Source organism: Esox lucius, chromosome 1 (assembly GCF_011004845.1).
Source record: "Esox lucius isolate fEsoLuc1 chromosome 1, fEsoLuc1.pri, whole genome shotgun sequence".
In the NCBI taxonomy this organism is placed as follows: Eukaryota; Metazoa; Chordata; class Actinopteri; order Esociformes; family Esocidae; genus Esox; species Esox lucius.
Genome location: NC_047569.1, coordinates 5,695,285 through 5,718,649, shown reverse-complemented (window position 1 = coordinate 5,718,649; position 23,365 = coordinate 5,695,285). Strand labels below are relative to the sequence as shown.

Here is a 23,365-nt window from a genome sequence, read left to right as displayed (position 1 = left end):
GGAGAAATAATCATTTGTACTTTTGTTGCCCAAAAACTATGTGCACTAAAATTTAAAAAAATATAGGAATTTTCCTCTGAGAAAGACAAATCTTACTTTTTCTTTCTTAAACATTCATTTTTCAAGCAAAATAAAGTTTTGGAATCACTGATGGAATTGTATTTGTTCAACTGTTGAACCAATCTTGAAAAACTTTCATTGCCTAATTATTGTGCACAATTTGTGTTTTTGCTCCTCATGCTCATGTTACCATACCAGACTGCCATGTTGAATGTAAGGATGTTCTCCACCAGACTGCAGTACACCCTTTCCAGGACATCCTTGCTGACCCCACTCTTATTTTCTTGATTAAAAACAGGGCCTGGCTTGCTTTTTATTAAAATCTTGCATTGTCTGTAAAGCTCAGCTTGTCATCAATTTGTGTCCCTAGATATTTAAAACATTCAACCACTTGTTCAGAGCAAGTGGATAGAATGTTGGCAGACTATTGCAGTTGATTATACACTTTTTTTGTCATCTTCACATTAATGTATAGTCCACTGGATCAGCACCTTTCTTGACGATTGCTAACTTGATTAAAATAGTTCCCATCTAATGTAATATATCAAAACAATAGTCCCACCAAGGCAATGTCATCTACATACTTAAAAAGGTTCACATTAATTCCCTTCGATCTTCATCTCGTGAGTGAAGATTGAAAACCACAACAGTGAAAGGACACACCCCTGGGGCGTAATCAATGTCAGTCACTGGTTTTAAAGTTGACAATCTCTAAGATCTCCCCCTGCTTTACCAGAGGGAACGCATTGAGAACAGCATGGAGAGGCAGTCAAACAAATACTTGAAACAATGACAAAGATCAATCTGAATTATATGCTGAGGTAGGATTTTGGGTCCAACGAATTACCCCTATTTTTTCTGGTGTCCTGTAAAATCCTATGAAGACCTGAGCTCACGTCTTAGGTTTACCTGGCAGGACAAATCACACCTGTCCCTGTCCAAAGTTGTCCAGGCTGTGTTCCAGATTTTATTGCCTGGTGATTCCTGCTGCCTCTGCTCCCCTCCAAACTGGTCGTCCCTGTCCCTGTCCTTGTCCACCTGGGTTGTGCAGCAGATCTGGATTCTGTCTGAAGACTCTGGACACTGCATATGTGAACTGATTGCCCGTTGTCATATGAACATGCCAAAACATTTATGTGACACTAAAATGTAATGTACTATTTTAATATTCACCAGGCACAGCCAGAAGAGGACTAGCCACTCCTCAGAGTCTGACAGCGCTCTAGGTTTTTTACCCTACAACAGATTTTGTCCTAGCCACTGTGCCCACTGTTTTCAGGCTGGATAAATATTAATGGATTTTTGTAACACCCACTGATGTAAAAAGGGCTTTATAAAACATTTTGATTGATAATAATGCTAATAGGCCAGGCTATTTGCTTCAAAACAACTAAAAACTTAAAGCGTCAACCAGTTGTATTGCATAATAATAATAACAACAATTCTCCTACTCATCTCTGACTGACTCTGTTTCACCTGAGGTTGTGCTATTTATACAGATACAGCAGATAGCAGATAGCTTGTTCTTGGCTCACTGAATTGACAAACAGCAAATTCAACAGAATGATTGACAAGCATACTTTTTATGAGTCGCTAGAAAGCAGTCATTGCTGTTTGCATACCAACCTACTTTCATTTCTTTTGAAAGCAGCCTGACATTTTTCAGACAATCATTTAAAACAATGACTTGAATGTTAATGTGTGAGTTCATGTTGTTTAGGAGATAAAGTCAAATTTGGGGTCTGTTGGGTCAGTCTGTGGGGTCTTTAAAAATGTGGGTCCAAACAGAAATGAAGACCCTACTCAAATCAGGTTGACCATCACCCAGACCATCAAGACTTTTACTATACAGCCTTTCCTAGGAATCGTCTTGGAGGTATTCAGATTCAGACTGCTTGAAGCAAAGAAATGAATATGTGCCAGTAGCTTTTGTCCACGAAACAAGTTGGTGTGGCAATTCTGATTTCTGTCTATTTAAAATGTTTGTACCTAATATGGAGCTAAATTTGTTTAACCCATAAGTGTTGTGCCATTACAGAAAACTTTTGACCTCTGTCATTTTTCTGTAAGTCTTCACAAGGTTTTCACACACTTGCTGGTATTTTGGCCCATTCCTCCATGCAGATCTCCTCTAGAGCAGGACTTACAGAAAACCATTGACCTCTGTCATTGCCAACAAAGAGTATATAACAAAGTATTGATATTAACTTTTGTTATTGACCAAATACTTATTTTCCACCATAATTTACCAATATATTCATAAAGAATCCTACAATATGATTTTCTGGATTTCTTTTTCTTATTTTGTCTCTGATAGTTGAAGTGTACCTATGATGAAAATTACAGGCCTCTCTCATATTTTTAAGTGGGAGAACTTGCACAATTGGTGGCTGACTAAATACTTTCTTGCCCCACTGTATACCAGGGGCTCAAGTCAATCAATTCTGTATTGCAATTTCTTTGCATTTTCTTTTACTCCCATGTTTAAATCACCACACAAACTGGTCTTACATGCTGTACAAAAAAGTATTGCCAGGGCAAACACTGCTCTCAGATATGATTTCCCTTTTTTGGTCATGAAATGCGCCAATGACCTTTTTTAATGTTTTTTGGTAACAGAAGAACACAACAGGTTGAAGTAGACACCCACCCTATTTTTCAGTTTGTTACATCCCTTCTCATTCAATCCCTCAACCATTGCCCTAAAAAATACTCAGAAAACACAACCTCCATCACGCTTGGTTTGTCAGCCTGTAGACAGCGTGGGTTACACGGGAGTTAAATCATTTCCTGAGGGCAACACCAGGAGTCATATCATTACGCAAGGGAGAGTGAGTGTGCAAGGCTGTGTTGTGCGAGTGTGGCTATGTCCATGTCTGAGATCATGTCTGTGTTTGCTTGTGTTCTACTCCAGTGTAAATAACACAAGTCGAGCAGGGTGTGAATACTCTTGTGAAGGTAGCAGGCTCCAGGGGTGAATGTCTACTGTGTGTTGGATATTAACTACTCTACAGAACAAAATACGCAAACGACATCCACTCCAATCAGTAGTTGCCTCAGCTCTTTTCCACTCTACACTGTCCCGCTATAAACGACTGCACATTAGCAAGGAATCTGTCTGAATAACAGAGCAAGTTCACACGTCCAGCAACACATACACAAACAAAGTCAAAGTTTAAGCAGTAAAATAAATTGGAAGTGAATTTACAGACACAGCTTTGTTCTGTCCAATGTATTCTACCCCCAATTCATGTTACCAATTTTAAATTACAGAATTCAAATTGAAGACACCACTGAAATCAATGCCAACTGTCTCATAATTATCTTTTTGCAGACGGAAGCTTCTAGTCCCAAGCTCTCACATGTACTGTCTGGAGTCTAGATCTCTGGCTAATACCGTATACACACACTCACTCAGAAAACATTCACTCACTGTACCTCAGCATGGGCTCATCTGACTGCTGCCGAACGGAGAATGGAAAGTGAAATCCTCATGCTCGCTTTCCAGCACGTCTTTCCCTCCCTCCCTCTCTCCCTCCCACCTCCTGTTCAGTCCCTCTCATGGCCTTTTCGATCTCTTTCTCCCCCTGCCCTTGTGCGACCACCCCCTTCCACTGCTCTCCTGGCAGAAGCTTACTGTACTGTGACACCACTACCCATATAAGGAAGTACAGCTAAACATGTCACACATAATTTACTCAGCAGGCTGGGGAGTTTACCTTTCACCGCGGACGCTTACAACACAGATTGGCGGAGAAAGGGGTAGAGGGAGGGAGACAGGCTAAAAGAGGACGTTAACTAGGATGATTTCTGCTGTCAAGAAATCAGTGCCAGGATTACCACTTCCTGTGCATGCGTTCCCGAATACTAAAAAACTATGTTTTTCATCAGCTAACATTTTACTGACCGTGTCTTCTACTCGGTAGGCCTACACAGCACATTGAGGTGAACTATCTGCATGATGCACATACTTTTTTTTTTTTTTTTACCAAAGGCAAACGCTCTGGAATTTACGGAAGAGGATTAGTGCCAAGCAATAATAAAAAAATAAAACCATCTCGAGATTAAAGTCATTATAATGCGAGATTAAACGCGTTAAATTTTGAGAAAAAAGTCGAAATATAATCTTGAGAATAAACTCATTCAATATCGAGAATAACGTTTAATAATCCGTTTTATGGTATCCTGGGAAACCACGAAACCTCGATGAATATAGGTGAAGCCAGCTATAACCTTGCATTTGTCCACTGGTTGTCAATTCATGTTGGACAAAAGCGAGTCCATCGCGCAAATTGGACAGACTTTTTCTTCTAAAAAGACCTAGCCGCTTGCAAATTCTCTTTTAAATTCGTATGCTAATTATAATTCTGTCATAATTAGCTAATAGTTGATAGTATTTCTTTGTTACTGAAAGAAAGTCTATACTATAGCTTGACTAATTGATCCAACTCTGCCATGTCCTCTATCAGTAGGCTATGCAATGCACACTGATCGAATGCGTTATTCTCTACATTTAATTTCAAATGTTATTTTCGATATTTAATGAGTTTATTCTCAAGATTGTATTTCGACTTTTTTCTCGAAATATAACGAGTTTTTTCTCGAAACACAACAACTTTATTCTCGATATTTAATGAGTTTATTCTCAATATTGTATTTCGACTTTATTTCTCGAAATGTAAGTTTAATCTCGCATTATAATGACTTTAATGTCGAGATGGTTTTATTATTTTTATTATTGCTTGGCACTAATCCTCTTCCGTAGGAATTACTTAAATACTTCATTTTTTTGATCTGCCTTCAAAGAATATAAATTCTGTCTCATTTTATATGCAAAGCCAACATTAGGGATGGGAGATGGAAAATATGATTATGAAAACGTGGAGAAATTCCATAATTGGGTTAGGTAAATCAGGATAATTGTTAAGCGGAGCCGGCTAAGAAGAGCGAATGTCTCTTACTGAGTGACTGACTGACTGACTGAGTACCCCTTGTTAAATAGCGTAGTGGTTAGAGAAGCGGACTTGTGAACTATAGGTCTCCTCGCAGGCGAAGCGAAGTACGCATTGTAATTTATTACATATTAATGAAAACTTTGCTGGCTAAAACCGTAAACTGTATACGTTTATACAGTTGCAACTGTTTCTAGCATGGAATAGTTCAGTCTCGCTTGTAATTGCTAAATTCTTATGATTATTCCTAGGAAGTTAGTAGATACTAGCCCAGATAGCATAAAATATCCGCGCGCCTTCTTTTTGCGGTCGGCTATAGGTGCGTCCGGCTGGCGGGGATGAAACGTTTGCCGCCGAATACGTCACTCCCATTTCTTACGAGATGACCACTTCATTTTCTCTGGCGGTTGCCTCGGTCTAATGGACCGCGTCCGTCTGGCGGCAAGCCGCTTTGAAATACAAGTCTACTCTCAAAATCGACCGGCCATGTTGGTTTGGACACACATTAGCATCAGTTCGTTACTACAGCCTGCAGTTTGCTAGCTAGCAAAGTCATCGACTACCATTGTTTAAGTAAGTACATGTTTCCTTTTTGTGTAACGCAATATTATGTTTACATTTAGTTTATACATTTAAAATCTGTAGTCATCTTTGTTCTTGCCTAACTATAGTCAAGCTAAAGTAGGCTTGTTTACGCAATGATGCTAGTACATGTAGAAATGTAACTAGTTTAACTTTTGGTGTTTTCTTACAAAAATAACGATGTATATAGGTTGTTTAAATGATTTTGTTTGTCTGAACAAGTATGCTGCTAGTCCAGTAGCTAGAGTGGCTAGCATATGCTGTTTTGCCTTTGAAACAGTACACACTGTGCCTAGCACGTTTTGTGCTGTGTTGCAACTGTACTGGATTTAAGGCGATTGTGATTTCAAATTCTCTGAATTGCTGTACTTTTTATGTTTGAGGACAATTCTGTGTTCACATGAATCACTACACTCAATTAATACATTTTATTTGTAACAATTTCACTGTTCCACATGTGGCTGATAATGTTCCCCCCCACAGCATAGCTACTGTATATTCCTAACGTTAACAATCCGGTTTTGTTCACGTTTTCTTGCAGCTACCTTGACCAGAGCATAACCGGTTATCTTCACCCAAGATACCTACTATTGGACAATCGTTTTTGGCTTTAAAGGTAAATGCATTGTTAGTCACAATGTCTAGTTACTGGGCCAAAAGGAAAATAATATTGAAAGGAGTTGAGAGGGACAAACAGGACATTGCAGCTGCAAACAATGCTCTACTTTTTGTTATTCCTGAATTTGACCAAGTAAATCCTCATGTTAATGAACATCAACATGGAATGGCTTTCTGTTTATGGTGCATAATCTGTTCCCTCTTTCTCAGAGCCAGGTTTCTCCCCAATAATCCAGACTCCACTTCACAGAGCCAAAAGTTTGAGTACATGTAAGTGATGTTATTTGATGATTTTTGTCTTGGAAACTATTGCTTCTATTTAAGATGAGGAATCCTTTTATCCATAATCTGTTTTTCATTAGGGCACTTTACTTTCTGGATGAAAGGTGTCGAGGTGTGTTGTACATTCCATTAGCTTTGCACATTTCAATTATTGTTTTATTACTGAATATGCAATCTCTGCAGTGAAATTAAAGCTGTTATGTTTGTTCCCCCAGCTCGTCAAGTACTAAGCTTTACACCCCCAGCAGCAAATTTGCCCTGGCAGCATATGGGTGAAAACGCAGGAAGTATATAATACCTTGCGCTAAACTAAGTGTTACATTTAAGTCCAATTCATTAAATGTATGCACTAATTTCAAACATATTTTTACTTGAAATTATTCTGGGAACCCCTGTAGGTGTGTTACGCGTTACCTGAAAGGAGCATCTGACCGTGAAGGCGGAAAAAGGCGCCGCACAGCTGAGAGGGACCCACAGTCGACCCCTTAAACCTAGGCTGACTACTGACACCCCAGCATCACTGACAACTGGAACACTTTCTTTATCCTGCAGTCAGTAACATCAAGAAGCCAGAAGGGCCAGACTACACTCACCAAATCCACCCTGTTCACTGTGGAAATTACTTTTTTTTGTATTTTAACTTTAGTATTGGCTTATTTTATTCCGTCAGTGCTTAACAATTCTATTATAGTTTGTAAATCCTATTTCATACCTGATACTTGAAATTAACTAGTACCAAAATTCAGTTTAACTGTATCAATGTCATTCACGAATGGCCAATTAACTATTAAACTGGTTTCTTTGTTTTATAGATTTTACTACAAAACTCACCAAACTCTCCATTGAGAATCACAAGAATAAACGTTTTAGAACTACTTGAATGTGCTTCACTGTCCACCAAGAAAGTGTCCTAAGGTTGAGGTCTTCATGGGATCACGAAATGTACTATATTCCAGCCAAACTATATCCTTGACATTTTTATCCGATACCCAATATATCCATCTGATTTGTTGTAAAATCAATACCCAATCTGACCTGTATCTAAATTCAAACCAAAATATGCCAGGGATGAGGGATAATCAGATATTAATTTAGTCAGATAATTAGGATATCAGATAGAAATGTGTCCAAAAGGCAAAAAGCCTGCATTAAGTCCACTAAATTGTTTTAACCTGTCTGGCAGTGGCCATAGACCGAAATAGTCCACATGTCATAATCCCCATAAAACCTAGCGGCAATATGCTATACTGGCTAGTTTTCGGTAAATTTCGCATTTTCCCCATTCATTTTTCGCATAAGGGATTTTAGAATAGTTTTTTGTGTAGATCTGCGCCACTTTGCCCTTTTTGATAACAGTTTGAATCTCGTCAGGACAAGGTGACAAATGTCAGCATATTTGCTTAAATTACCCCTACAAACATGTACATGCTAATTAGCAACATAACATACCTAATGTAAGATTACAGTTCCCTAAAATAACTTCTCTACGTAATTTCTAACCCGTAGCTAACATTGACCAGCGCAATCATTCCCGAGATCCTTGTGCTTTTGTGTTGAAATTAAGTGTTACATATCTATCTATGCTAGTCATTGCCATTAACAAGCTAGCAGTGCACTAACAACATTATTTTGTTTTACTTCAACTTTATAGCAACTGAACAGTACAATACAGTACAACAAAATGCAGCGAAGATTTACAAGTATATGTATATTACCAGTGGAACGTGTAGATAAGCAATACTAAATGTGCAATAAGGCAACTAGGGGAGGGGAGACATTTTACAAGTGTAAGGTATAATGTGTTACAACTGGGAAAATAGTTGTTCGGGTACAAATGGCAATTTCAAAATGGCATTGCAAACGAGGAAAATGGAGTGATGTATTAATGTAGCATGTGCACCAGAGATGCAGAGATAGCAGCATTTATGTTCCTGAGGAATGCAGACACAATGGCAATTCTAAATGTGCAAAGAAATGCAGGGATAGCAGCAGTGAGGATCCTGATGTAGACACTATCCATTATCAGGCATAGCAAGGCAGTGTCAGAGTAGTACAAGGGAGTAGTGCAACGAGGTCCCAGAGAGGCGGGAGGGTATGGTAAGTGATGGGTCAGAGTTTACTGGGTCACAGAGTTCAGCAGGGTTATAGCAGATGGGAAGAAACTATTCCTGAGCCTACTGGTCCGGGACCGAAGAGACCTGTACCAGCTACCTGATGGAAGGAGTGTAAACAGTTGGGGGCATGGGTTTGAAGGGTCCTGGATTATCCCATGTACCCTGTGGAAAACATAACATCCTCTGGAGGTCTGCGATCGCAGGAAGCTGGGCACCAGTGATGTGCCGTGCGGTTTTCACCAGCTTTTTTTTGACCTATGGAGTTTTAGCCTGCAACGGCGAATGGCACAGTGGATTGTGTTCACCAACAATGTTTTCTGGAAGTATTCCTGAGCCCATGTTGTGATTTCCATTACAGTGTCATTCCTGTATGTGATGCAGTGCCGTCTGAAGGCCCGAATATCACGGGCATCCAGTATGGTTTTCCGGCATTGACCCTTTACGCACAGAGATTGTGATTCTCTGAATCTTTGGATGATATTATGCACTGTAGATGATGATAACTTCAAACTCTTTGCAATTTTTCTCTGAGAAACTCCTTTCTGATATTGCTCCACTATTTTTCGCCGCAGCATTGGGGGAATTGGTGATCATCTGCCCATCTTCACTTCTGAGAGACACTGCCACTCTGAGAGGCTCTTTTTATACCCAATCATGTTGCCAATTGACATAATAAGTTGCAAATTGGTCCTCCAGCTGTTCCTTATCTGTAAATTTTTCCGGCCTATTATTGCTACCTGTCCCAACTTTTTTGGAATGTGTAGCTCTCATGAAATCCAAAATGAGCTAATATTTGGCATGACATTGCAAAATGTCTCACTTTCAACATTCAATATGTTATCTATATTCTATTGTGAATTAAATATAAGTTTGAGATTTATTAATTATTCCATTCCTTTTTTACTCACAATTTGTACAGTGTCCCAACTTTTTTGGAATCGGGTTTGTAATTAAAACTACTTAGAATACATTTCTTGCAATCCTTCATACAAAAAATAAATACCTTTAAATACTGTGATTCCGTCAAAAATGTGAATGATATCAGGGTATTATATTCAAGCCACTAATCAGGCCTACCATCGTGGTGTTGGCGAACTTGACAATGATTTTGGAACTCTGTACAGGAACGTAGTCGTTGGTGAAGAGGGAGTACAGGAGAAGGCTCAGCCACACAGCATTGTGGAACACCAGTGTTCAGAAACAGGGTGGAGGAGGTGAGGTTGTCTAACCTGACAGACTGGGGTCTGTTGGTTAGGAAGTCCAAAGTCCAGTTGCAGAGAGAAGGGCTGATCCCCAGGTCGAGTGTGTTGACCAGCCTAGAGGGGATGGCCGTGTTGAATGCTGAGCTGAAGTCTTTGAATAGCATTCAGGTGTTGGTTTTGTCCAGGTGTGTCAGGGCAGAGTGTAGAGCCATGGGGATGGCGTCTTCTGTAGACCTGTTCAACCTGTAGGCAAACTGGTAGGGATCCAGTTTTCGGGGGAGGCGGGACATAAGGTGGGCCAGAGCAAGTCTTTCAAAGCATTTCTTGAGCCTGGGCCAGTGAGATGTTAAAGATGTCGGTAAAGACCTCAGCCAGCTGCCTAGCACATGCTCTGAGCACATGCCCGGGGACGCCATTGGGACCAGCAGCCTTGCATGCATTCAACCAGTGCAGACTTCTGCGGGGGACAGGCAGAGGGGGGGACATCAAGAGGGAGTTCAGCTTTAATGGCTGGCTCTTTGTTGTCCCTGTCAAAGCGTGCGTAGAACATGTTTAACTAATCGGTGAAGGAGACGTCGCTGTCTGTGGGGGTAGGGTTCTTTGGCCGGTAGTCAGTGATGGCTTGGGATGCCAAGCTACTTGCGTAGGGGTTCAGAGTTTTTGTGGAAGTGTTCCTTGATCTGCAGTTTGTGGTCATTTCTACCCATCTTGATGCCCCTTTTCAGATTGGCCCTGGATAAGCTATATGCCTAGTTAGCTTACTTTTTCGACGTTACTGTCAATTTCAGACCATAGGTCATTTTCATGGATGGGCATTAAAAGGGCAGAAGACCACTACAAGTGTGGACATTAGCAGAGGTGCAGCAATAGTGAACGTTAGAAGTTTATCCTGTGTTGGTGAGTATAGCTAACAAGATACAAGAAAAAATAACACAGAATTGAAATATTATCAATAAACATTATCCAGGATACTGCCTTGGACACCATTATAATTTCTAATGCTGTCATTATTTACATTAAGAAAATAATTGTCTGTTTACACATCTAGCTTGTATTGTATGACCAGATCATATTAGAGGTTTGGGATATTGTGTTAAATTGCCAAGCTCATAAATCTGGCCATGCAGCTTCACTGGCTATTTTTAGCTGCATGGCATCAGATGTACTCCCTTAGATGAACCTTGACTTCACCACACAGATTCCAGGCACACAAGTCCAATACCATGACAAGTGATAGAAAAATACATTGTATTACCAAAGGGTCCTAGACTAGAACAGCACAATTTATAAGGCCCATGTTCCACCTTCCACAACTGCCTTCCTTTTATGTTCCCCGATCAATGTGGGCACAACAGAGATTTCCAAAACGTGGCTACCATCGCATGTGCTAATAAGGCATGTAAATGACAAACTATGCACTCTACACTCAATATTGAATGGTCTAGACTGCAACCAAGCATAAAGGGGAAGCACTACAAACTATCAAATGAGAAACACCACAAAATCTATAGTTTTACACATAGTATGGGGTCCAACCGTTGCTTTACTCTATCCTGCCAACGCTTATCAATATTTAGTTGTTGGGATAACGCAGAAAAGTCTTTGAATGGAAAAGTCCATCAACTTTGAAAAATGTACAGTCTGTGGAGATGTACATGGCTGATGGCTATAACCTTCTGTCCAGAGAACTTATAGAATGCCACTGACTGGTTGGCTGCCACCTTCAGTAGCTGCGTTATAGTTTGCCTAAACTAAAACTGTTCATGGTTAGATTGCAACTATTTCTGGTGGATCTTCAAAGTACGCGTCCATGCATGCTTTTTGGGTCAGGACAGACAAAAACTTTGCTGGCTACAACCTTCCATAGCTACGCTATAGTAAGCCTAAAATAAAACTGTTAGCGACAATGTCTGGTTGATTTTCGTAGTATGCATCCGTACATGATTTCTGGATAATACAGGCTAGATCAAACCTCCTTGGGCAGTAAAAGAGTAGGGCTTTCCATGATTCTCTTGTCTTTTCACTTGACAAAACAGTCAGTTATCATCACCTAAAGTACATTGATAGTTATTGAATCAATGTCATTCACGAAAGAAAGAAAAACAAAGCTGTGCAAAGTTCATATTCAGTCTCACAATGCGAAATGGTGTCAAGCGAAATATTCAAACTCGGTGTGACAAAATGATCTAATGTCAAGATTCTATACCGACACTAATCAAACATATAGCGCTGTGGTGAAGTAGTTAAAGACACAGCCACTGACGTGAGAGATCTGTGTTTGAATCCTGTGAAGGCAACCACGTTTATTACTTTTAATTGTGGGCCAGCTGAACTAGACTTGCCTGGTTCCTTTTCTGGTTTTAAAAGGCTAATTTATCATTAGAAAACCCTGCGATTATATTAGCGCCGCTGTAAACTATTGTGCTGATTAAAGTAGGGCTTTAATTAATCAAGTACATGGTGAAAGCGAAAACCCACAGACACTTGGCCCTCCATGGAACCGGTTTGACACTTCTGCATTGGAGTGTCTACTTTGAGAAGCAGACGTGTGGAGATAGATTTCTAGTGGCAAGTCAGAAATCTATACAGCAAGCAGGGGCGTCTCTACATTAGGGGCCGGGCCCCACCACATGTTGCTGTGGAGCAGTGCACAACATGATCAATAATTTAGTGTAACAAGTTATATATATATACAGCTCTTTCCAAAAAAAGTTGAAAAGGAAGATTTTGAGTGAGGAACAGAAGGGTTAAAATGAAGAGACCACTGCAAATTTAACGCTTCTGTTCCTCACTCAAAACTTTCCTTTTCAACTTTTTTGGAAAGGAAAGAAAAATGTGTCTCTTAATTTTTTCCAGAGCTGTATATATTTTTCGTAACTAACATTGTTGCGTGTTTATTACATATGACAACAGTAGCACTGTCCCGATACATACCAAATATCTTCCTATACCTGTTGCCAAAGGTCAGTAGCCTGCTTCTAGCAGTGTTTGTTTGGTGAGCATGGAGCCGGCCCCTCAGTGTTTGTTTGGTGAGCATGGAGCCGGCCCCTCAGTGTTTGTTTAATCAAGTGAGCAGATGAATATATTGTGAGAATGTTCATTGTGCTTTCAATAATAAGCTGTAAGGGCATGATCAAGTCATCAAGACATTTAGTAAATGTCGTTTACACAGTATCAGCGTTGCTACCCAGCTAGCCAACTGTCAGTTTTGTTGGTATGTTAGTCATTACTAATAGCGAGGCAGCTCCAAACAGCAAGACAAAATGAATCAGGTTGACAATTTATTAAAAGTGAAATTTTCTACCTTGCCATTTGAACAAAAATGTTTAGGACCACACCAACAAGAGGATTTCAATACCATTCAGTCTGGAAAGGTAAAAAACTGTGCCTTCAATCGAGAGCGGTTCCAGAGAAAATCAGGAATAACTGCCAGTGTAGCAAAATAATCCCTCTTCTGCTTTCCTTGCCTGCTTTCCTCTGCTGCTTTCCTTGCCTCCTTTTCCTTGCCTGCTCTAAAACAGGACTCAAGGATTTGAAACATCTTTCTGAATGACTGGTCAAATACGAAAGCAATGGTTCGCATGTTAAAAATGCTGTTAGATTAGGCTTGCTTGGAAGACATTACGATTCACAGCCCAACTTCAAAGGCACCTCAGCCACTATTCAAAATAAACTTTCAAAGGGTGTCTTCAGTGTACACCAGGAGGAGGTTGCCAAGCAGGTGTCATTGCTGTTTAACAAATGAGACAACGTACGGGTCCTGCAAACCGCAGATGGTAGCTGTGCTACGCTACATGACTGGTACGACAGTGAAAGAGAGGTTTTGGAGAATCAGTGACGTTAGGGACAAAACAGTTATGGTCTTGCTTATGCTATAAAAGCCACCATCGAGCCATTAGGTTATACAGATAAATTGATCGAGCAAACCTACGATGGTGCGGCAGTGATGAAGACCATCAAGAATGAAAAGAATCATTATCAATGAATGGGTACAGATGAAGTTGGAACAAAGGAAAGTCAAGAAGGCCCAGAGAGGACAACAGTTGAAAGATGGGAAAGGAGACAAAGGATACAGTCAAAATGGACAAAGATGCATTTTTTGTCCACCTGGCCGAACGACAGCAGTTACCAGATGGAGTCTCTGTTATGGGACCCCGGAATCATGGACAATACAAGGAACTGATGTGAGCTTTCATAATCATTTATTAAGAGTTTTTTTTTTTTTATCATACCTAAACATTAAATGAAGCTGGAACTTATCAAGGAAACTGAATCACTTTCCTTGTCAATAGCCAGGTTTATTTAATTGAATATTACATGTAGTTTAAACACTTTGATGGTATATAGCATGTTTTAACACTAAAACCGCCAGGCCTTTCAGACCCCCAGTATCAGCCAAAGCCGAACGGCGTTTTGTGTCATTAGCATACGAATTGTCCCTATTAGCATGGACATTCTCCTCCACAGCATCACCACCCAGCCAGAGCCTCAGCTCATCTACTGGGTCATCATCAAACTACAGGTGCTGGTCATTAAATTAGAATATCATAAAAAAGTTGATTTATTTCAGTAATTCCATTAAAAAAGTGAAATTTGTATAATGTATACATTCATTCCATACAGACTGATATATTTCAAGTGTTTATTTCAGTTCATTCTGATTTGATTTTGATTATAACTGACAAATAATGAAAACCCCAAATTTAGTATCTCAGAAAATTTAAATATTGTGAAAAGGTTCAATATTAAAGACACCTGGTGCCACACGCTAATCAGCTAATTGACCCAAAACACCTGTAAAGGCCTTTAAATGGTCTCTCAGTCTAGCTTTGTAGGCAACACAATCATGAGGAAGACTGCTGACTTGACAGCTGTCCAAAAGACGACCATTGACACCTTGCACAAGGAGGGCAAGACACAAAAGGTCATAACTAAAGAGGCTGGCTGTTCACAGAGCTCTGTGTCCAAGCACATTAATAGAGAGGCGAAGGGAAGGAAAAGATGAGGTAGAAAAAAGTGTAAAAGCAATAGGGATAACCGCACCCTGGAGAGGATTGTGAAACAAAACCCATTCAAAAACGTGGGGGAGATTCACAAAAGCTGAAGTCAGTGCTTCAAGAACCACCACGCACAGACATGTGCAAGACATGGGTTTCAGCTGTCGCATTCCTTGTGTCAAGCCACTCTTGAACAAGACACTGGACTGCTGCTGAGTGGTCCAAAGTTATGTTCTCTGATGAAAGTAAATTTTGCATTTCCTTTGGAAATCAAGATCCCAGAGTCTGGAGGAAGAGAGGAGAGGCACAGAATCCACGTTGCTTGAAGTCCAGTGTAAAGTTTCCACAGTCAGTGATGGTTTGGGGTGCCATGTCACCTGCTGGTGTTGGTCCACTGTGTTTTCTGAGGTCCAAGCTCAATGCAGCCGTCTACCAGGAAGTTTTAGAGTACTTCATGCTTCCTGCTGCTGACCAACTTTATGGAGATGCAGATTTCATTTTCCAACAGGACTTGGCACCTGCACACAGTGCCAAAGCTACCAGTAGCTGGTTTAAGGACCATGGTATCCCTGTTCTTAATTGGCCAGCAAACTCGCCTGACCATAACCCTATAGAAAATCTATGGGGTATTGTGAAGAGGAAGATGCGATACGCCAGACCCAACAATGCAGAAGATTCTGAAGGCCACTATCAGAGCAACCTGGGCTCTCATAACACCTGAGCAGTGCCACAGAATGATCGACTCCATGCCACGCCACATTGCTGCAGTAATTCAGGCAAAAGGAGCCCTAACTAAGCATTGAGTGCTGTACATTCTCATACTTTTCATGTTCATACTTTTCAGTTGGCCAACATTTCTAAAAATATTTTTTGTGTATGAAGAAGAAAATTGTGTGTCCTGTGACGTCGCCCGGCATGGCGCAGCCGGGGCCCCACCCTGGAGCCAGGCCCGGGGTTGGGGCACGTTCGCGAGCGCCTGGTGGCCGGGCCTTTCCCCATGGGGCCCGGCCGGGCCAAGCCCGAACGAGCGACATGGGGCCGCCCTCCCGTGGGCTCACCACCCACAGGAGGGACCATAAGGGGCCGGTGCAGAGAGGATCGGGCGGCAGTCGAAGGCGGGGGCCTAGACAACCCGATCCCCGGACACGGAAACTAGCTCTAGGGACGTGGAATGTCACCTCGCTGGCGGGGAAGGAGCCTGAGATGGTGCGTGAGGTTGAGAGGTTCCGACTAGAGGTAGTCGGGATCACCTCTACGCACGGCTTGGGCTCTGGAACCACACTCCTTGAGAGAGGATGGACTCTTCACCACTCTGGAGTTGCCCATGGTGAGAGGCGGCGGGCTGGTGTGGGTTTGCTTATAGCTCCCCAGCTCTGCCGCCATGTGTTGGAGTTTACCCCGGTGAACGAGAGGGTCGTTTCCCTGCGCCTACGGGTCGGGGATAGGTCTCTCACTGTTGTTTGTGCCTACGGGCCGAACGGCAGTGCAGAGTACCCGACCTTCTTGGAGTCTCTGGGAGGGGTGCTGGAAAGTGCTCCGACTGGGGACTCTATCGTTCTACTGGGGGACTTCAACGCCCACGTGGGCAACGACAGTGACACCTGGAGGTGCGTGATTGGGAGGAACGGCCCCCCTGATCTGAACCCGAGCAGTGTTCAGTTATTGGACTTCTGTGCTAGTCACAGTTTGTCCATAACGAACACCATGTTCAAGCATAAGGGTGTCCATCAGTGCACGTGGCACCAGGACACCCTAGGCCGCAGGTCGATGATCGACTTTGTTGTCGTTTCATCTGACCTGCGGCCATATGTCTTGGACACTCGGGTGAAGAGAGGGGCGGAGCTGTCAACTGATCACCACCTGGTTGTGAGTTGGATCCGATGGCGGGGGAGGAAGCTGGACAGACTCGGCAGGCCCAAGCGTACTGTAAGGGTCTGCTGGGAACGGCTGGCCGAGTCTCCTGTCAGAGAGATCTTTAACTCCCACCTCCGGCAGAGCTTTGACTGGATCCCGAGGGAGGTTGGAGATATTGAGTCCGAGTGGACCATGTTCTCCACCGCCATTGTTGAAGCGGCCGCTCGGAGCTGTGGCCGTAAGGTCTCCGGTGCCTGTCGAGGCGGCAATCCCCGAACCCGGTGGTGGACACCGGAAGTAAGGGATGCTGTCAAGCTGAAGAAGGAGTCCTATCAGGCCTGGTTGGCTTGTGGGACTCCAGAGGCAGCTGACGGGTACCGACAGGCCAAGCGGACTGCAGCCCGGGTGGTTGTGGAGGCAAAAACTCGGGCCTGGGAGGAGTTCGGTGAGGCCATGGAGAAGGACTATCGGCTGGCCTCGAAGAGATTCTGGCAAACCATCCGGCGCCTCAGGAGAGGGAAACAGTGCCCTACCAACGCTGTTTACAGTAGAGGTGGGCAGCTGTTGACCTCAACTGGGGATGTCGTCGGGCGGTGGAAGGAGTACTTCGAGGATCTCCTCAATCCCGCCGTCACGTCTTCCATTGAGGAAGCAGAGGATGAGGGCTCAGAGGTGGACTCGTCCATCACCCGGGCTGAAGTCACCGAGGTGGTTAAGAAACTCCTCGGTGGCAAGGCACCGGGGGTGGATGAGATCCGCCCTGAGTACCTCAAGTCTCTGGATGTTGTGGGGCTGTCTTGGCTGACACGCCTCTGCAACATCGCGTGGCAGTCGGGGACAGTGCCTCTGGGATGGCAGACCGGGGTGGTGGTCCCTCTTTATAAGAAGGGGGACCGGAGGGTGTGTTCCAACTATAGGGGGATCACACTTCTCAGCCTCCCCGGGAAAGTCTATGCCAGGGTTCTGGAGAAGAGAATACGGCCGATAGTAGAACCTCGGATTCAGGAGGAACAGTGTGGTTTTCGTCCAGGCCGTGGAACACTGGACCAGCTCTATACCCTCTACAGGGTGATGGAGGGTTCATGGGAGTTTGCCCAACCAGTCCACATGTGTTTTGTGGATTTGGAGAAGGCATTCGACTGTGTCCCTCGCGGCATCCTGTGGAGAGTGCTTCGGGAATATGGGGTCCTGGGTCCTTTGCTAAGGGCTGTCAGGTCCCTGTACGACCGAAGCAGGAGCTTGGTCCGCATTGCCGGCAGTAAGTCAGACTTGTTACCTGTGCATGTTGGACTCCGGCAGGGCTGCCCTTTGTCACCGGTTCTGTTCGTAATTTTTATGGACAGAATTTCTAGGCGCAGCCAGGGGCCGGAGGGTGTCAGGTTTGGGGACCACACGATTTCGTCTCTGCTCTTTGCGGATGATGTTGTCGTGTTGGCCCCTTCAAGCCAGGACCTTCAGGATGCACTTGGACGGTTTGCAGCCGAGTGTGAAGCGGTGGGGATGAAAATCAGTACCTCCAAATCCGAGGCCATGGTCCTCAGTCGGAAAAGGGTGGCTTGCCCACTTCAGGTTGGTGGAGAGTGCCTGCCTCAAGTGGAGGAGTTTAAGTATCTAGGGGTCCTGTTCACGAGTGAGGGAAGGATGGAACGGGAGATTGACAGACGGATCGGTGCAGCTTCTGCAGTAATGCGGTCGATGTATCGGTCTGTCGTGGTGAAGAAAGAGCTGAGCCGCAAGGCGAAGCTCTCGATTTACCGGTCAATCTACGTTCCTACTCTCACCTATGGTCATGAGCTTTGGGTCATGACCGAAAGGACAAGATCCCGGATACAGGCGGCCGAAATGAGCTTTCTCCGCAGGGTGGCTGGGCGATCCCTTAGAGATAGGGTGAGAAGCTCGGTCACCCGGGAGGAGCTCAGAGTAGAGCCGCTGCTCCTCCACATCGAGAGGGGTCAGCTGAGGTGGCTTGGGCATCTGTTTCGGATGCCTCCGGAACGCCTTCCTGGGAAGGTGTTCCGGTCCCGTCCCACCGGGAAGAGACCCCGGGGAAGACCTAGGACACGCTGGAGGGACTATGTCTCCCGGCTGGCCTGGGAACGCCTCGGTGTCCCCCCGGAAGAGCTGGAGGAAGTGTCTGGGGAGAGGGAAGTCTGGGCATCCCTGCTTAGACTGCTGCCCCCGCGACCCGGCCCCGGATAAGCGGAAGATGATGCAATGCAATGCAATGCAATGCAATGATGCAATGCAATGCAATGCAATGCAATTTTTTTTGTGTTTGTCTTAAGTAATATTCAAATTTTCTGAGATACTGAATTTGGGATTTTCATTAGTTTTCAGATATAATCATCAATGAATTGTAGTTTCACTTTTTGAATGGAATTACTGAAATAAATCAACTTTTTGATGAGATTCATATTTTATGACCAGCACCTGTATATAGAAGTCTAAAAAAATAACATATTTGTTATTTTGTTTAGTGAATTATGTAGCCTAATGCATTTGTAGAATCTTAATCTTCAGTATTATAAGCAGAGAATAGGCGATATGAACGGCGCATATTTGCAGGTCTCCTCAGGGGATTGTAGCGGGGCTATTGAGTTGATTTCAATGGCAATGCATAGCTATAGTCTCCTAGATTACAGGCATATAAGATTTGTCTATAGGTGACATGAATAAGTTATCGAAAAACCAAGGAGTTATTAGAAAAAGATGAGGTCCGAAACAAGTTTTTTTGGTTTTGTGAATAATTATTTAGCCTAATACATTTGTAGAATATTAATCTTCAGTAAAATAAGTAGAGAAAATTCAAAGAGGATATGAAATAAAAAATAAAATAAAAAAAGTAATTTGTAATACACTGCACTGGGACGGTTTGCAGCAGAGTGTGAAGCGGTGGGGATGAACATTAGTACCTCCAAATCCGAGGCCATGGTAAAAGGGTGGCTTGCCCACATCAGGTTGTTGGAGAGTGCCTGCCTCAAGTGGAGGAGTTTAAGTATCTAGGGGTCTTGTTCACGAGTGAGGGAAGGATGGAATGGAAGATTGACAGACGGATCTGTGCAGCTTCAGGAGTAATGTGGTCGATGTATCGGTCTGTCGTGGTGAAGAAAGAGCTGGTCCGCAAGGCGAAGCTCTCGATTTACCAGTCAATCTACGTTCCTACTCTCACGTATGGTCATGAGCTTTGGGTCATGACCGAAAGGACAAGAAACCCCGGATACAGGCGGCCGAAATGAGCTTTCTGCGCAGGGTGGCTGGGCGATCCCTTAGAGATAGGGTGAAAAGCTTGGTCACCCGGGAGGAGCTCAGAGTAGAGCCGCTGCTCCTCCACATCGAGAGGGGTCAGCTGAGGTGGCTTGGGTATCAGTTCCGGATGCCTCCTGAGCGCCTTCCTGGGAAGGTGTTCAGGTCCCGTCCCACCGGAAGGAGACCCCAGGGAAGACCTAGGACATGCTGGAGGGACTATGTCTCCCGGCTGGCCTGGGAATGCCTTGGTGTCCCCCCGGAAGAGCTGGAGGAAGTGTCTAGGGAGAGGCAAGTCTGGGCATCTCTGCTTAGACTGCTGCCCCCGCGACCCGGCCCCGGATAAGCGGAAGAAGATGGATGGATGGAATTTGTAATACCTTTGTTGAATTGGTAATTGGTGACTGGTAAACAATATCCTTGGTATTTACATTTGTAGATTTACTATTTAGATTTACATTTGATGAATTAGCCTACACAATAAGCTGAATCTCCTATTGAAAAACGGTTCCGTGATAAGCCTATATCGTTTGTATTATGTTTCCATAATAGCCTAATTAGGTTTTTGAATGGTCATGGCAATCTTATATTTAATTTGTAAGTTCATTAAAATTCAACCAAAGTCTGATCATTCATCTGTGAATATCACGCATTCATCCATTGACGTCATGCATTCAGTGAGGGTTGATTAGTGCCTGGGGGGGGGGGGGGGGGGGGGGGGGGGGTCACCACGACAATGTGGTTAGGCCTTTACCAGGCCCACCGCATGGTAATTGGCTGCCACATGCTTAGCTGTTAGCTAGTACACGTAGGGAAATCTAAACCGAGTGATAAATTAGGAATATGTACAATGATGATTTTCTAATCTGGTAAAAGAGACTAGGGTTGGGTTTTCTCTCATGGTAGAATTAAGAATCCACATGGTTCAAGTATTTGTTAAGAAAGACACGCTGTGACCCATGAGGACTGAATTTGAATCTAATATAGTCATAGCCTACAAAAGAGGGAAAAACAGTCCCAGCGAGTGTATTCCCTTAAATAAAATTTTTGATATTTTAAATGCTGAACTGAGTTTTTGGTTAAATAATATAGTTTCTGTTTGTGTTCACCAATGATAAATGAGATATTGCTAGTTTTTATAAAACTGATTCCTGATACTCATTAATGGAGTTTATATTCTAAATTGGTTAATTGACAAATGAACAAATAGAGTAGATTGATGTAAGGGTTTAAGGTCTAAACTGAATTACTCATTATTCTACCTTGCTTTTGGTGACATCATATACATCTGTTTTCTGTCAACATCGCCATTCTTAAGCATTTTCTAATTTTCCACCCTAATGTTTAGTTTCTGTGTAGATTTGACAAGCTTTTTCAGAAAATGCAATAATATTAGATGAGTAGGACAATAAATCTGAACCTTCAGTTAATGAAAGATTACAACAAAGTTGAAAGAATAACATATCTTGCTACAGACAGTCTGATGACCATATCAAATTGTAATGTGTGGAAACTTAAATTTCATATACATTAAACAATGCATTTTACCTTTTTAATGGCTCACCATAAGTGGGTAAAGTCAGGGGCTCCAGGAAGGGGGGCAGACCGCCTAGGATGACCCCAACCTTTCCCATTAAATCAGAGTAACCTTTTACTAAGGGTTCAATTTGAGTGCTCAGACTTGTGTCACCTTCTGTCATTTCACCAACACAAGCATATTCAGTTTTGGGATAATCAAACTTTAAGTGAAAGCTAAATAGATTCAACTCTCAATAGCTTTAACATTGAAATGTACGGTTTTGAAATCAACTGCAGTGAGGGTAGGGACCTAAAGGCATCCCCGATGTTGATCCCCAATCTTAATGTCAATAGAACCACAGATGTGTTCAAAATATGCATTAAAGTTGGGATTTTGGATTTGGCCGACCACCACAATTTGGAATAGAAATTTTTGAACATTTCCCTAAAATGTACAAGGTAAATCAAAACATTGTTTGTTATGAGGTAATTTGGCTATTGCCTGTGAACATGCTAAATTTGGTTGCTGTGGATATGCTAATACAATCGCCCTGGTGGTTGCCCTAGTGGTGGCAGTTGGTAAACCACTGGAACTTGGGCTGGAGTTTTTCTCTCCTACAATTTAGTTGAGCAGCTTATCCCCTAGAGGACAAACTGATTTAGTAAGGCATGTGCCAAGACACTACAGGAGATTTATAAAAGAATGATAGCCAATTTCACAGACCTGTGGGAAGGTACTGAGTCGAATTTGACAGCTGTTTAGCTATGTAAGACACATTTGTCAATAGGTTATATGGTTTATAATTCCTTCGCACAAGCGACCGTGTTGCACATTGATGTCTTTGATTGTGTTTGTGAATATTTGTGTTTTTTAGCATTTCCACTTTGTTTTGTTATGAATATGCTGTATGCAACTCCTTATCGTATGGATTCTGGATCCATCCCTATTACCAATTCTCTGTTTTTCATGTCTGTCTTGACATGATGGCCAGCGCGGGTTCAGGATGGCACCTCCTGTGGCCATATTTGTCATTGTTCTGTTTTCACTCATGATGTCACTTTCTATTGACTTAGTGAAGTGAATACAGGGGGGAATGTATGATATGATAATTGATTATGATTGGAAAGAGCTGAACATTGAGTTCAAAGCAAACCAAATTGGTAAATGAAAAAATCTGTTTTTTCCTGTTTGCATAGTTATAACGTTTATTTTGAAATTATTTTGTTTGATGTAAGGTCTAACATTTTAATGGTTGAATAGAATAGATCTAAACATTTTTGATTTGGCTAAACAAAGTCAAGTCTGACAATCTTATTCCACTGCTAGTTGCTATTGGGCATGAATATAGCACAAGGAATCAAACACCAACCAAGCTAGTTCTGGATTGAAAAGGAAATTTGACATAGACTTTTATGGAAACTTGTCTTAATGGGGTTTAAGCTTCACTCTAACAATGGAACTTCTGAGATCCACAAGCTTTCAGAATTGATCTATTGTCTTCATTGTTGGAAGTAGACGGAACAATACCCAGTGGATGAAAGACCGATGGACTGTTGAACCACACTAACCATTGTTTTGCAGTTATACATTCAACAGATCATCAACAGGACATCACAAACCTCTTTTCTGATGATATATCACATTACCGACTGGACACAGACAACAGAGTACCAGCAACCTGTTCAAGAAGAATTACTACAACCACACTGGTCGAATCTGTTTCAAATCTTCCAGACAGCTCACATGGCAGAAGGATGCCAGGGTCAGATAATTTGGCTTCCCACTAAATTTCTTGATGAATCATCGACAGCGAGATGAGGAGAGTACACCTGAGTCCTGAAGGACTCCACATGCAGTTGAGCTCAAATGTTTGCATACCCTTGGAGAATTGGTAATATACACCCACCTAAAGGATTATTAGGAACACCATAGTAATACTGGG

The 23,365-nt window shown here is 42.7% G+C and overlaps 1 protein-coding gene across 7 annotated transcripts in view; it reads right to left on the bottom strand.

The window, feature by feature from the left end:
* Positions 1 to 23,365, bottom strand: part of LOC105007991 (muscleblind-like protein 1) — a 138,292-nt gene that overhangs the window by 107,936 nt on the left and 6,991 nt on the right. For 5 of the 7 annotated variants that reach the window (XM_013138852.4, XM_020049433.3, XM_013138993.4 and 2 more), the window contains exon 1: positions 3,499 to 3,586. The exons of the other annotated variants lie outside the window; for them this stretch is intronic. The gene's annotated coding sequence lies outside the window, so the exon portion shown is untranslated. Of the gene's footprint in view, positions 1 to 3,498; positions 3,587 to 23,365 lie in introns of those variants that run through there. 7 annotated transcript variants of the gene reach the window in all.